The sequence below is a fragment of the Condylura cristata genome, unplaced genomic scaffold, assembly GCF_000260355.1.
Source record: "Condylura cristata isolate star-nosed mole 26May11 unplaced genomic scaffold, ConCri1.0 scaffold00004, whole genome shotgun sequence".
Taxonomy (NCBI): Eukaryota; Metazoa; Chordata; class Mammalia; order Eulipotyphla; family Talpidae; genus Condylura; species Condylura cristata.
In genome coordinates this window covers 31,915,238-31,928,353 of record NW_004567105.1, presented here as the reverse complement: position 1 = coordinate 31,928,353, position 13,116 = coordinate 31,915,238, and the positions used below count along the sequence as shown (strand labels likewise).

Below are 13,116 nucleotides of genomic sequence, written 5' to 3'. Positions count from 1 at the left end.
CCCCACTCTGTCTCTGGTGAATCCTCCCCCACACCACCACACACGCCTCTGGCCTACACCCCAGCTTTTGTATGCGTAAATAAATAAAATAATTCTTTAAAAGAATTAACTCAAACTACATTGGGATGAAATTATGAACACATGTAAAATCTATAAGACAAAATTCCACATGTGTTTCTCCAAAACACTCATATGATTCCATACAGGCTTCAAACACAGTATCTGCTGTGCAGCTACCACATGTAAGTGAACCCTATTAATTGTATCACCTGAATAAAGCAGCTGCTTCTCAGCTTAAGACACAGATGCTTAATGGGACACACACCAAGTTCTCTAGGATGTCTAAATTTTCAAGAGATGCCAGAAATGGTGATTTATTTTACATGACATTTCTCATTATTAAAAATTTGGCTCAGTTTATTTTTTGGTACAAAGCTCTGTGGGTAAAACAACACACTTGTCATCTGTCAAATCTCTGCCACAGCAAGTACATATCGATGAGTTTATTGCACTGTTATTTAGATCAGCAAATGCTTCTCAAGCACCTGAGCCAAAGTAGAATAGAAGGCGAGGAAGACAAAATATGACAAAGTCTTCCTGAAATTCACATGCTTAGTGGATGATAGGTAATGATGTTACAGAAGAGAATGAAAAATACCTTAGCAGTGTGGGACTCAGGACTTAAACCTGGTGGTTTAAGTATTTAATCAGGCCCATGTTAAAACAAACAAAAAACAAAGAACCCATCATTGGAAAGTTTGGTAAATGGAGGCCTCCTAAGTAGATGACTCCTTTGTTTAACAAAGCACCTTAATGGATTTGGGGGGCAGCAGCTATGCACAGTTGAGGCCACCGCCTAGCACAGTTGCAGGGGGACCACTCTTAAGGTGGCCTGTGCAATCAGCACCCCCTTGAGCACCATCCAGGTTGTGTTCTTTGTGAATGGTACCCCCTGCGATTGTGCAAGCTGGTGATTCTGTCAACAAAGATAGGCCTAGAGTCTGGACTAAGAAGAGGATTGAGCGCTAAATCCTTCTACATAATAAAGTAACAGGAATTTTAAGTCTTTGCTAGTAGGTGGCGGCAGGAGGGTGGAGGGGTGCCTATTATCGGGAGCCAAAAAGGATTTAGAGAAAAAATCTTTAAGCTGAGGATGGGCCAGCAATTTGGCAATCACTTGGAGTCTTATGGCCTGGTGAGAGTGTCCCTGTAATTTTAAAACGAAACACATAATATCCTCTTCATCTTCTCTAACCTTCAGGTAACAATGACAAAGTCAAGCAACTTTTCCTTTGCCATCAAGTGTAGCTTTTAAAACTCTTGTGCATGAATCAGGAGATAACCAGGAAAGAGTCAATGCCGGACTCACCTAGTAACACTTGGTTAAACATGCAATACTATCATAAATTGCTTTTTCACTGTTTTTCTTCAAAAAGCTCAAAGCACTTACACTTTTATTTTCTCATTTGTTTTAACATTCCAGTGTGGGAGGGGCAGATTTATGATAACATTATTTATAGATGGAGAAATTGAAATAGAGATTAAATCGCTTACTCAGTGCTGCATAGTTGGGGTGGTGGAGCCCACACTGGAATTTGGTTCTCCAAGCTCCTGCCACGAAGTGGAATGATCAGGGTTTTGGAATTAGAGGGATCTTTGTTTGAAAAATCCTGATTTCTGCACCTTAATAAGAATGTGGCCTGAAGTCAATTACTTCACCTAAGTCTCAGTTTTTTCTCTTCTGTAAAATTAAGACCATAAAATCTCATAGCAATGTAGTGAAGATTAATTTAGAAAACGAATATAAAACCTTGGCACATAGAGTAGTTCTCAAATCAGAGTAGTCCTGACCTGTATTTTCTGGTTAAATTTCAGTGCAAATTTACAGTTATCAAAAAAGAATCCTCCATTAAAATCACATTTTCCTCCCTAGACTCCTCTCCTACTAAGAGCAAAACACGAACAAAAATGCTTCAATATGTTATTCGATTCAGTGGTAAGAACTTTTGTTTTAGTAGCGTTATTTCATTGGGGATAATTAGAAAATGTAGAAGTATGTGCAAGACAAGATAGTAGAGGGACCAATTAATTGGTCCTGAAACTTGAGCATGTAGTAGAATTCCCTGGATGGCCTGTTAAAACACACATTGCTGGGCTCCATCCCAGAGTTTCTGATTCATAGAGTCTGGAGCAGGGCCTAATAATTTGCATTTTAAAAATTCACCGGTGATGTTGATGCTCCTAGTCCAGGGACTAGAACTTGGTGATGCAAAGTAAGATTATGTGAAATTCTTAGGGTGGGTCTTAGCAGTTTCTGCTTGAGCAGGATCACCAGGTAACTGATGTATGCTTAAGTCTGAGAACCACTTGGCACCATGGTTCCAGTCCCAAATTCTGGCTGTACCATTTACTAGTTAGATGACTGGGTTCCAAGACAAATCCCTACCACGCATGTGTCCCATAGGAAGCTGACAATGGTGTTCAGGAGTTCTCTCACTATTCGCCCTTGGTGGAAAGGTAAGTTAGCGAATCCTGCCAACTGACGCTGTATTTTTTTTATAAATTTTTTACACTCTTGAGACTACTTAAATTTGGGTAGGAAGTCATAACAAACACTTATGCAATCACAAAAGTAACCAAGATAATGCTGTAAATAAAGGTAAGAGCAAAAGTACTATTTGCATCTTAAATTTGTAATAACCATTTCTAAACTATTTCCATTTTCCCCTGCTGTTCTTAGAAAATTTAAAAAGCCTTCCTCCCCCGCAGTTTTAAGAGATGCTTGTAAAATTTGTTTTGCAGATAGTGTGCATGCTAAGAGACTGGTTTCAGATACAGAATCTGCCTCAAATGTTTGATGTCATCCTGATTTTGCAGCTAAGTCCCTTTTCTTTTTCTTTCCCTGCTTGACATTTGACTCTGTGGGTTCACTTGCCAGCTTGGCTCATGGCATCACAAGTGTCGAGGATGTCCCCCCCCCCTTTTTTTTTGGTTCACCTGCTTTCATTTCTCCCTTGCAAAAACATCCGTATTTCTTCAGTTAACATTTCATATTGCCTATTGCTAATCAACAGTTTTCCAAATTACCCCCCCTACAATAAGTGCATTGTTAGAAATTGTTCCCTTTTGTTGCTGAGATAGAACTGTTGACTTTGCATGTCGGTATTATGTACACTTAAGTTTTCATCATGCATTTTCATTTAGAATGTCTACAGCAATCCAGATGATAAGTACACACACACACAGACACACACACACAGACACACACACAGAACTGTGTTACAGATGAGGAACTGGGAAACTTAGAATAAGGTGAAGCAACTTGCCCAGAATGAAAAAGTAAAAAGTAAGACACTAGAGTCCCTTAATTTTGGGCCTCTGAGAAGTTTAAGAGATGATGGAATATCGGAATAAAATTTGATTCCAAGCCTTGAAGAATTTAAAATTTTTATTACAAAGTGAATGAGATTAAGGCACAAAACATGAGTTAAAACAAAATCAAGCGCCCAAGATTGTGGTATTGAGTTTGGTATCTTCCCCTCTGTGAGGTTGTAGATAAAAGCCCTAACTTCAAAGGGTTTGAGGATGATTAACTCAGTTAAGCACCCGAAGCCTTAACACAGTACCTGTCATGTAGTAAACATTCAATAAATGTTAACTCTCATTATTCTTAAAGGGGGCGAGGCTGCAGTAGCGACAGTACGGGAGCGATTCGGGAAGCCGGCGGACGCTCGCCCCTAAATTCTCCGAGGCTCGGCTTTCCCGCCTGGAAATTTAGGTGACTGGAGAGGACCAGCCAGCGGCACGCGAGGTGGCTCTGGCCGGGGGATCCCAGGCGCCGCGGGGCAGAAAGGGTTAGCGCCCAGCTTGGGGTGGGTTTGCGGGCTCCGGGGGGAGAGGCCCCGCCCCACCGCGCCGCGCCGCGCCGCGCCGCGCCCGGGAGGCCCCCGCAGCTCCAGCCCGCGAGCAGTTCCGGTGCCAAAACCCTTCCCTCCCCCCGGTCCCCCGGAAGTGCTTTTCCAAGGTTCGGGCTGGAGAGAGGCCTGGTAGGCACAGCCGCTGAGGTTCGATCGGCTCCGCGTAGGGGCTCCAGCCCGCGTCGGAGCCCGGGGTGAGCGTCCGGCGATCCGCGCCCTGCCCCTTCCCAGCGCCCGGGCCGACGGTGAGTGGCCGGGGGAGCGGACTGGGACGGCGCCGCGCCGCGTCGGAGCTGGCGATCTCGGGCCCCCGCTGCCCGCTCCGGGCTCCGGGTTCAGCTGTCGGGGCTCGGGGAAGTGGGCTGTCGGGCGCCCCGGTCGGCGCCGAGGCTGCCCGGCGGGAAGGAGCGGGCGGCGGGGCTGTGGGTGGGCGGAGCAGAGCTGGGCAGGGGGTTCCCCGAGCTATAGTTGCTGTTGGGACTCCAGAGTGGGGATGGGCTGGGCCTCTGTCCATTCGACCCTCTGGTTTCTGCTCCCCCAAATCTGCGTGCTGCCTTAGGAATGTGGTTTTCTAGTCCGACTTGGGCTGGGTACCTGGACACCAGATTGAATCTTGTGCTCCGGGTCCCGACTTTCACGTCCTGTGGGTCTGCCCTGGGGCTCAGTAATTAGTCCGGGTCCCTGGGGTGTTGTCTGCTCAGTACCAGGGCGGGGCGACGCGTGTGTAGATGTCGGGGATCTTTTGCAAGACTTTTCATCCACACCCTCTTAGGGGTTGCCCAGGATCGATTTGGACTGCGCTCGGGACGGGTTCTGGATATGTAGGTCAGTGTGGCACCGGCGTGCCTCCCATGATCTTTTTACCTACTTGAAAGCTTGCTCAACCTGCTGTTGAAGTCACTTATAAAACCAACCAGCCTGAGTAAAATCGGCAGTTCAGATAAGGTCCCTTATTTTTTATTTTTATTTTTTTGCAGACGTAAAAAAAGATTGTTTTCTAATATGCAATGTAGCTACCTGAAGTCACAATTGTTCATTCTCTGGTGGTTGCATGAACCGATTATAGGGCGTGGAGAGTTAAATCTTCCCAAGGTTTGTATACCTTCGTATTTGGAGCTGTCATTTTCCTTAATTTTTAAAGAAAAATTGTTCTCGTTCGCGCCTTAGAAGTTCCTTGTTCTGTTAAGGTTGTAGCTGCAATACAGAGCTTCACACAGATAGGCAGAGGGGTTTTATGTATATATATTTTCTATTACACATCTTAGATTATGAAGCGCTTACCGCTGATAGAGAGTTTTCTGTAGGAGAAAATGATGTATAGTTGCTTTTAGTAAACAGCTTTTAGGTAGTAAACTGCTGGAATATTTGTAGGGAATAAGGGCTTCCCACCTTTAATAGCGATTTTTAAGTTCTGATCATAAGGGAAAGTGGTTATTGCGGATCACGCCTATCAGAAGATGATTATTGTTTTTGCACAGAGTACAGAGATGTACACATAAGTGCAAGGTATACACAGACCACCTTTGTAAAAAGCCAGTGTGACATGTTCCTGCTCTTATTTGTGCTGTATGAGGACTTATACAGTGGCTTACTATTATTACTTACTTATCTCATTCTCTCTCTTCCTATCAGGGGAAGGGGAGGTAATAATAGCATGAATTAGGGAAAATAGACTGAAGTGACAAGTTCAGTGAGCTTTCTTCCTACTTCTGAAAGAAAATTTGTTTCAAATTGTTGATCTTCAGCAAACAAAGGGTGGATGGTTTTTAAAGTAGCTGGAGAGAATTGTGGAGGGGAGATTAGTTTTCATCATCAGTTTAGATGAACATAGGAACTGCACATTTTTGGCCATTTAAGTTTTTAGTTGTTTAGGTCATACTTTTGGAATTCTGTAATTGAGAGACTCTGAAATAGTCAAATTAGATATGATTATGAATTTATATTCAAGGAATGATAGTTGTGTTTTGAAGGAAAATATTTCAAGAATTGTAAGAATTGTAAGAAAAAGATAATTGAGGAAAATCAGATAGCCTTAGGCATTGCATGTTTTGTTTATTCAGGTACATTCAGTGGATATTGAAGACTTGCTTGTAGATTTTACTGTATTTTTCAAGTCAATTCCACAGATACTGAACATTTGCTATATTAAGCAACCTTGTAGGAGCAAATATACTGCCATAATAACACAAAGTCCTGGTTTGGTAATCATTTTCCTAAGGTATGTTTGAGATATTGGAGAGGTGAGTTGTATTGTTTAGGCATATTAAACTTCTAACTGGGGTGGGGCGTTGTGTGCATCATGAAAGGCACTGCTAGGTATTGTAGAATACGAAGATAAAGGTTTTAATCTTTGGAATTTGACAAATAGAAAGGGGTTCTAAAATAATTTGCATAGGGATTTACAGCATAAGAATTATGTAAATACTAAGTACTAGTGGTTTGACAGTAAGTGTTCACTGTTCACTGGAGTAAAACTTAGAAAGATGGTTCTGAACTGTTACTTATTGAACATATAGTGAATTCCAGGTTCTATGCTGTTTGCTTTATGTAAGTGTTCTAAGCTTCACAACACAAACATTTTTCTTAATAATGAGAACATTGTTGCGCAGATATGTTCAGTAACTTGCCAGACTATACAGCTTCCAGATAACTGACTTGAATCTCCATTTGCCTGGTGCCAAAGCCTTTGTGTTTCTACTGCATCATGCTAGCTAGCTCTAATCAAACTTGAGTTCAACATTGCTACGATATAAGGCTTTTTTCTAAACAAAAATTAAGCAGCTGGGATTAGGTGGATGGAGAATACGTCTCAGATAAAGGGACTGATGTGAGCACAAGTGTTGTGGAAGTGGGAGAGGTCACCGTATCTCAGCGAAAGTCTAGTGGACCACATTACCTAGACTATAAATTCAGTTTTGGGAATAAGAGTGGAGGTTTGAAAATAAAATTGGGGCTTAATTGTGGAACATGTTTAATGCTCTATTTAGGAGTTTACTATTTGGGTAGGTGAATTACCGTGGTCTAACGGTGAAGTGTGTGGAATGATTTCTTTTGAAAGCTGACTTTCAACCTACTGTAAATAGTGGGTGTGGGTAACGGCAAAGGCACTGGGAGGATTTAGCAGGTGGGTGGGAGGAGGAAAGTTTGGAGAAAGAAGTTGAAGATTACACGTATTTCAAGTGTGGATGATGGTGATGGTATTACTGTAGAAATGTGGACAGAGAGGTGGATAATGAGAAGATTTTGAATAGGCTGAGTTTTTTAATACATTTGCCAAACACTGGAAATGCCAAGATTTTTTTGGAAACATGGGTTTGTGGTTCATGAGAGGTCAGTGCTAAGCATATATTTAACATGAGTGTGGAGATTAATACAGATAGATATACTGGAGAGGTCAAAGAACCAGGGAGACTTTAGAGGGGAAAGGAAAAAATGTCAACTCTGTATTTTTGATGGCATCTGTTTAAAACAGAAGGAAAAGATAAATGATAATTTTATACAGTGGGCAAAAAAAAAATGAGACTGTGCTGTCTCACATTGTAGATTCAGTTGAATGTGAAGCTGGTCATTGAAAAAAAAATTGGGAAATAGCATTTTCTTACCATTGAGAGCAAGAATACTAGTTTTTATTACCCTAATTCAGAGAGGATGAACTGTTTCAGACTCAGTCGAGAGGGTCAGACCTTGGTTACTAAGAGCTGTTGGGTCATTTCTTTGGGGCATTTGTTGGTAAGTGATACATGAGGACTTGGAAGCAGATCTCTGATATACAGTATTGTATTTGTTTGACTTTCATTTTGGTTTCAATATCAAGAACCTCTGAATATTCAAATAGGATTTTTGTCCTGTTTCTGCTGGCTACTAATAATGTCTTTCATAGAGAATGGTATTACATGTTTTTCTTGTAACTTTAGTTCCTCTGACTTACTGGAATGGTTTTGTCTCTAATGTTGAGATTATCCTAGAGGGATAGAATGTTAAGATTTTTATTTATCATATAGCAAATATAAAAACGCTCTTAATTTGGACATTCAGAACTATAAATTTATAGGATTTCATGTGTTTCTGTTTCTCTAGTTAAATAGGAGTAACCTGTGTATTAATGTGTAAAAGATTATCATAGCTTGAAGAATGGGATTTATTGAGAGTTGTAACTTTTTGAGGGCAAGTTTATTATTGTTAGATTGAGTTACTATGGAAGTGTTCAGTTCCTTCTTGAGGATTAATGCATTCCTTTTGGTTTTCAGGAATATGTTTTTCACTATATCATAGGCACTTGGGAATGTCTGAGAGCCCTGCGCCAGTGCTGTTGGAGCAGGGTGTGTGTGCTTTGTCTGTGCTACTTGGCTTAGTTGAGTGAGCCTGGTATTGATGAGGCAAAGGTCAGGAGTTCCATTTAGCTTCAGTCTGAGTGATGGCCAAGGAGTACACCTCACTCCTGCCAGCTGCCTGGCAATTCCTCGGTTGTCATTGGTCACAAAGGTGAGCAAGATTAGGATGGATCTTTATACCACTGGAGCAGTATTAGAGGAAAACTTAGCATAATGGTTAGAAACTCTGAAATTAGACAAACCTATGTCAAAATTCTTGCTCTGTGACCTGGGGAGAGTCCCTACACCCCTCTAAGCCTCTATTTCCTCATTATTGAGTAGGTTAATATTTGGTTTGGGCACGTCCTACCTTTGCTTTCTTTTCCAAGAGGGAGATAGCTGTTTAGGCCTGTTTCCCAAACGCTGAGATATAAAGTATCAATCCATGACAAAGTTTCCACTTATATGAAGTGAATGAAAAGGTTATCGACTAAAAAAACAAAAACAAAAAACCCCATAAAACTAAATCTTTTGAATTTAAAAGATTTTTTTTTGCCCTAAAATGATCTTTTATCACTTCAGTATAGGCGTATTCTTTTACGAAATAATGGTAATTGGGAGTTACTTCTTTTTTTAAATGCTTTTAGCAGAATGAAAATTGACAACTCCATGGTAAAACTCCCCAGTTTTTTGTTTTTATGATTGTGGTTTTATGAAATATAAAATATTTAGCTTAAACAGCACCAGAGGAATTGGGAGAGAGCACTTATCCAACTAATCTATGCATATTCAAGTTTGGTTTGGGGTATATTCTACTGTCTATTAACCTACAGATTACTATCAGAGTTTAATAAACAGAATTTGATTTAGTAGAATATTTTAAGTTCTCTTAAAATAGAATATAATCACGACCGTTCAATTTACTTTTGTCAAATTTTACATTATTACTTACACATTTGAAGGAGCAGTTCAGGTTTTTTCAGTTGACTTCAAACAAGTTGCTTAAAATTATTTGTTTAAGGCAGTATTTCTCAACCAGAGTCCCAGGAGGAAAATGGTGAACTGTGGGGGCTGCCTGGGGGCTGCCTGGGGGTGCCGCTATAAGTCATTACTCTGTTGATTAGCCAACAAGATAAATAACTTGCCTTTGACATAGTGAAGTTGCAAAAATTGGCTTTTCTTGTTACCTCTTCTACAGGGACAATCTTTGGAACTTACTGCGAGAAAAGCTCTTTCTTGAATATAGCAAGTAAACCTTGTACAAATATCAGTATTCAAAATGCTTCCTAGAGAAAGAGAATAGTTCAGCACTTTGCATAATGGGTTATGTAAGTGGAGCCACAGAAGTCCTCCTGGGGACACAAACCAATTATTAGCATAAGCGCTTATTGAAATTGCATTCAGTCTTCCACATGAGAAGTTTATTGACTCCTTGGTTCTGGAGGGGGATGGGGAAGATTTAAGGTGCAAACCTGGCCTCAGTGACTGTTAAATTAGGGCTTAACATTTGTTTCCTTGGAGTGTTTTTTGGTTAGGTGTTTAAAAACAGGGAGTGCTATAAGATTACTTAGTAGTATGTGTTAAAATACCTAAAGCAGAATGTTCAGATTATCTTGAAATAGCTTAGGTCTTCTTTCCTTAAAAGAAAATTGGGGTTTATTGTTTTAGCTGTGAAGAACGTTATTGTTTTATAGGATTTTGTTGTATGTCACTGTTTCTGGTAAATAAACAAAGCATAGATTTTTTTTTTTTCAGCAATGCTTAAATTTTTCCTCCAAAGCACTAGTAATGGCAGATAGATGACAGACTAAGATGTAGCCCAAGGTCTTTGGTTTAAGTAGAAAATGTTGTGATGCCTATAGTATTTTATTTTTAAATTCACATGAATATTGCATTTGTTATTTTATATTTGTAAGTGACATTTTAAAGCATTCAACTAAAAGTGATGTCCCCTTGCCCCCAAGAAGGGATGATATGTTCATCCTTTGGGCTTTTGCATCCTTTTGTCATGGCTTATATTATAGTTCACTAGCACTGTGCTTAACTATCTAATTATTGGCTCATTAAAAAAAAAATCTTCTGTTCTGATGGGTTTTGGTAGCACATAGTGGATGGTGAACAATTCCTGACACTATATATTTCTGACAAATAGCAAACTGTTTTAAATATTGCTCAAGAGGTTTAGTTTTATAGAAATAAAATGACTTCAAAAAGGTGATTTAGTCAAGGTTACCATGCTTTTTTGTATTTAAGATTATTCTACTATCATATTTTTAGTGTTACAGCAACATTAGCTGGTAGAACTTTTTTTTTTAAGCTTTATTTATTTTTGCATACAGAACTGGGGTATAGGCGAGAGGTGCAGGGGTGGTGAGAGGATTCACTAGAGTCATAGTGGAGAGCAGAAGAGGCAGATTGACAAAGTACACTGCTTATTAGGGGAGCAGTGGGCAAGACAGGAGAGGTCTGCTTGTGCCATGTGGGTCACCTCCCTGGCATCAGATTGAATTCATAACGAGGCAGTTGCTGCTAGCTTCACAGTGCTGCACTTTAACCTGTTGCGCCACCAGTTAGGACCCTTTCTGTAACAGTGGAAATATTCTGTATCTCTGTTACTCAATGTGGGGACTTTTATATGGCTACTGAGTACTTATGGTATGTTTAGTGTTGCAGAGGAAATTTTAAGATTTATTTGATTTTAATTATTTAATTGTTAATAGCTTTATGTGGCTAGTGACTAGTGTGTTGGACACACTAGTGTTCTCTAAGGTTAGGAAGACTAAAGGGGGAGGAGAGTTAGAAATCCTCATGCTGCTTTCAGCCCAGTTATAGGCAAAGATTAGGTACTTGGTAAATATTTGTTGAAAAAAATAATAATGACTCTTAGTTGTTTCAATCCTGAACACCAAGGTTTGTGAAGTATTCTAGAGTTTCAGGGAATGATCTTAAGTCTTACTTTTTTTTTCTTTGTTGATTTCTAAAATTTTTAATCATAAAAACATGTACATATGTACAATTTAAAGAATTATAAAATGAACGTCAATAGTCAGTTTCAAATACACGGCCAGCATCTATGCAGTATCTTTATACTTTGCACCACTTAGGTTCTCTGACATGCTTGCTCAGTAACGGACATCTCAACCTGCGCTAATCATGCTGTTGCTCTCCTTTTTGAATTTAAAGAATATATCTTAACTAAAATTTTTTTCTCCAAATTTAGACGTTGAACAATATTTACATTTTCCTTGATTCCCAAAAATTATGTGTTAGCATTGTTTTAAAAACTTTTGCTTTGATTTCCTTATACATTTTTAAGTGATTTTGCTCATAATTTCCATTTGCATCTCACACTTCCTGTCAGGGGTCAATTTCTCTTTGCCTGAAGTGTAGTGTACCCTTTAGAACTCTCTTTAGTGAGAGTTGTTGGGAAATATTTCATTTGTTTGAAAATATTTTCGTTTTAGTTTCATTCTGTGCCACCAGTTATTTTTTCCTTTATTCACTATAGCTCTTATTCCAGTCTCGTCTGGCTTTTAGTGCTGCTGAAAAATCTGTAGTCAGTATCACAGCCATTCTTTTATACTTTTGTTATTGCCAGCTTTAGAATATTTTCTTTACCCATAGTGTTTTGTGGTTTTACTTTGCTATAAATAAATAAATTTTCTGGAAGTTGATTTCTTTTTATGCTTCAAGGTAAGAGTTCATTCAGCTGTGGAATCTGAAGATCAGTATTTTTTTTCAACTAATTTTGGAGAACTTTTGGCCATTTCCTTCTCAAATTTTGTTTCTATCTTTCTATTTGGAATTGTATTTTGAAGTTGTTAGATCTTTTTACTCAAGTCTTTAACCTTTTTTCCATATTTTTCACTCTTTATCTTTCTGTATTGTTCTATATAAATGTTCTGATAACTAGTGTCTGCCCCCCCCAGCTAATTCTTGCCTCAAACTATGTGTAAACTAGTTTATTATAATTTTTTCTTTATTTCAATATTTATATACATTTTTTTTATAAAATTACCAGAAAGGAAGTTACTACTTTAAAATGAATAGTTCAAAATATGCAAAATGATGTAAAAATAAACTATTATATTTTTAAAAAAGTATAGTTCAGTAGTAACATTAATGCATTTACATTGTGCACCCATCACTACTGTCCATCTTTAAACTTTCTTTATCATCTATTCCCATTAAGCAAATATTCCCTGATTGTCCCTTTACCCAGCATCTGGTGACAACTCTTTCTTTCTCTTTATGCATTTGATTGCTTAAGGTTTATCCACGTTGTGTGTTTACTGAGTCTTAATTTTTTTCATTTATTATAATTTTTCCATTTCTAGATGTTAATGTTGCTTTGTAAGGTAGCTTATTATTATTATTTTTTTTGCTAGTTGTTCCTTGTTCATGTTCTCAATATGAAAGCATGTTAAGTATATTTTGTATTTGGCATCTGATAAGTACAGTCAATATCTGATGTCTTTACAGATGTGATTCTTTATAGATATGACACTGCTGTTTTTGCAGGCTCTTGGTCACGGTACTATGCTTTGTTGTCTGCTTTTTAATTTGTGATGTTCCTAAGAAATTTACATATTAATTTTACAGTGATTTTTTTTTTTTTAGATTATTTTTATTTATGCATAAAAGAACTGGGATACAGAGGTGAATCACCACAGACAGAGTGGGGAGTAGAGCAGACAGATTGATACACATTGCTAGGGGAGCAGCAAGTGAGACAGGAGCCGTCTGCCCTGTGGGTCAGCTCCCTGGCTGGGGATGGAACTTGTACTGCAGTGGCTGCTGATAGCTTGATGGTGCTGAGACTTTTAACTGAGACTTTTAAGAGGTTCTACAGAGTGATTTTTTTTTTATTTTACAAAAGTTTATTTTTA

General features: G+C 38.9%; 1 protein-coding gene across 1 annotated transcript in view; it reads left to right on the top strand.

Moving 5' to 3' along the window:
* Window positions 1-4,061: 4,061 nt before the first annotated feature.
* The window catches only part of FRS2 (fibroblast growth factor receptor substrate 2), a 98,638-nt gene continuing 89,583 nt past the window's right edge, over window positions 4,062-13,116 (top strand). Inside the window, exon 1 of the mRNA XM_012720588.1 lies at window positions 4,062-4,162. The gene's annotated coding sequence lies outside the window, so the exon portion shown is untranslated. The remainder of the gene's footprint in view (window positions 4,163-13,116) is intronic.